Genomic DNA, 2,500 nt, shown 5'->3' on the forward strand with positions numbered 1-2,500 from the left:
CCTATTTTCCTGACCTCATTGCATTGCAAAACTCATAAGGTGGCTCTGACACAGCTAGCCAAATTCCTCGAAGATACCGGAGCATGCATTTCTGCACTCATCGGTTACAGCAACCGCATTGAAGCCGTAAACCAGCTCTAGAACTGAAGGCGTGCTTTAGGATCCCAGTACGGCATAGTTGCGGAGAAATACTTGCAGTTCTATGACGTGTCGCACAAAGTAACACTAACGAACTCAGAATAACGGGATGCGGAAACCAAACGTTCATCGGGGAGGGAGCACGACATTTGCAGTGACACGGAGACAGTGCAGAAAAAGAGTAGGAGGGGGCAGCTGTGTGCTTCTAGTTACTGTGGACGCCGCGGTTATAAATACGTACTGCACTTCGAGAAACGAGGGCGCAGTTCGATATCCCCCTTAGTAGAAGGCGTAGGGCTTTTGTACACCCCGTATAGATGACGTCCGCGCATTGCACGTTGCTGTGTACGCCGCGGTTGCCGAGAAGCAATGCATGCTGGGTAATGAGCGCATAACTTGCTCGGATGGAACTGGATTGGATCGGAGTAGCACATGCAGCTCGGACAAGCACCAGGCGACCTGCCTCCTTCGAGTGGTGGGGCCATGTAGTTTAAACCTTTCGAATCAGAGGTAATTCGCTGATTTTATATTCCTTTAGCAATTTTAAAGCACCAACGTTTTCTTCGTGTCGTGCGGGGCAAGAAACTCCCAACGCGGCTGAGGAGGGGGAGGCGGTTTTAACTCACGGAGCAGAGTGTAGATGGTGCGGCTAATGGTTACCCAGCGTTCCCAGCGCTCTGCTCCCACCGGCGGGCGCGTCGGCGGGACGGCTTTGTCGTCTATAGTTCATCTCACAAGCTACCTGCAGCACTGTGGAGGCTACATTGTTGTCCCCCTCAGGGCGCCTAACTCACCGCGAGGAAGCGACAAAAGGCGCTGGGGCCGTGCGGTGCCACTTGCCGAGAGGGGAGAAGGGAGTGTCCTTTCAGGACCCCCTTCACGGCGGATTAGGCGCCCTCAGCGGGCGCACTATTGATAACAATGTAGCCTCCACAGTGCTGCAGGTAGCTTGTGAGATGAACTATAGTTTAGCGACGGTTATTTTGGGCCTGTTTAGGCGCAGCTTCGCGTCCATTGCACGCTTCCTTGGCACGGCTAAACTTGTTCTTCAGCACTTTTCTGGGTAACCCGGACATGACGGAATTAAGTGGTCGTATGGCAAAGATACGTTAAGGATTGTTTTGCAGGGCGGGATAACAAAATGTAGCGACCACATACAGAAATCTGGCCGCTAGAGAAACGCTGCTTTCGCGCACTGCTTGCTACGAATGGGACTCCGTTTTCTAAACTGGTGTATACCGATTCGGTTGTGTTTTAAGAGATATTACAAAAGGCGATAAAGAGCAACTGGTTCTGATAAATAGCGATTATAAAAGTTCCCTCAGATTTCTCACAATTCTCAAACTTCGAAACTAACTAATTTAAATCGGTATAAATGGAATCACTAAGCTCACATGCCGAATTGTTTCGGTGTCGGCGCTTGTGTCGCGTGGTGGTGTAGCCCGAGCTAGCATATCAGGATGGCTAGGTTCCGCTGTCTCACACTTCGAAAGGTGCTTCCCTCCCTTTTCTTTCTACCGACGAACGGCCGGGCTACAGCGGCGGGGAGCTGCTGCATTCGGGACGCCGCCCGCCGCGAATTCCAGCTAACGGCTGGCAGACTCTCTTCTTCTGCCAGCCAGGTAGTATAGACTCTCATTTGTCCTGGGAATCGGCAACGTTAGCGGACCGAAAGAGCCTTTCTTTTTCTTATCGGTCAACATTTTCAAAGATTGACTATGGCAAGGGGCGTGCTTGTTAGTAGTCACTAGGCTTAGGGTGAGGGCAAGATGGGCCCAAGCAGGTCGTGTGGGACACAGGGTGTTTCCCCACGCCCGGAAACGACCCATCCAAAATTGCCCAGAGAGGTTCGCGGCGTCCATGAGGGAGACGCCGCGACGAGTTCGACTTACTGACAAAGGCGACGGCAGGCTCCAAAGGGGCGAACCAGGAGATTTATTGGCTGAGTGGTACCGTGCATATTGATCGCCTCGACAGGGCTAATAACTACACTGTTTCAACGCGCGCCTCAGGGCCCGGCCTCAAACGGGGTGCGACGGCCGAGGCGACACGCGGGCTGCCGGCGAGGTTGGACTAGGCCTACCCCGCGCGTCCGATTGTGGTCTGGGGCCCCGCTCGGGACGGGTGGCGGCGAGGGTGCGGGCGAGCCACAATCCCCCGCGTTCCCTGCACTCAATCCTCCATCTCCTTTCCAAGCGCAAGAGCCAAGAGCAAGAGAAGCAGGTTCCCGGGTGAGAAGGAGCGACCGCGTCGGCGGGGCAGTTGGCGCCCGTACGACCGCGAGGTGACGTCACATGCGGTGTGGAGAGTGCACTCGTTTGAAGGTCGCGCTCGCGGGAGGAGGAAAAGGGGATACGAAGGA

This window comes from Haemaphysalis longicornis, unplaced genomic scaffold, assembly GCF_048455015.1.
Source record: "Haemaphysalis longicornis isolate Haplotype H1 unplaced genomic scaffold, Haemaphysalis longicornis Haplotype H1 scaffold_2, whole genome shotgun sequence".
NCBI classification, from domain to species: Eukaryota; Metazoa; Arthropoda; class Arachnida; order Ixodida; family Ixodidae; genus Haemaphysalis; species Haemaphysalis longicornis.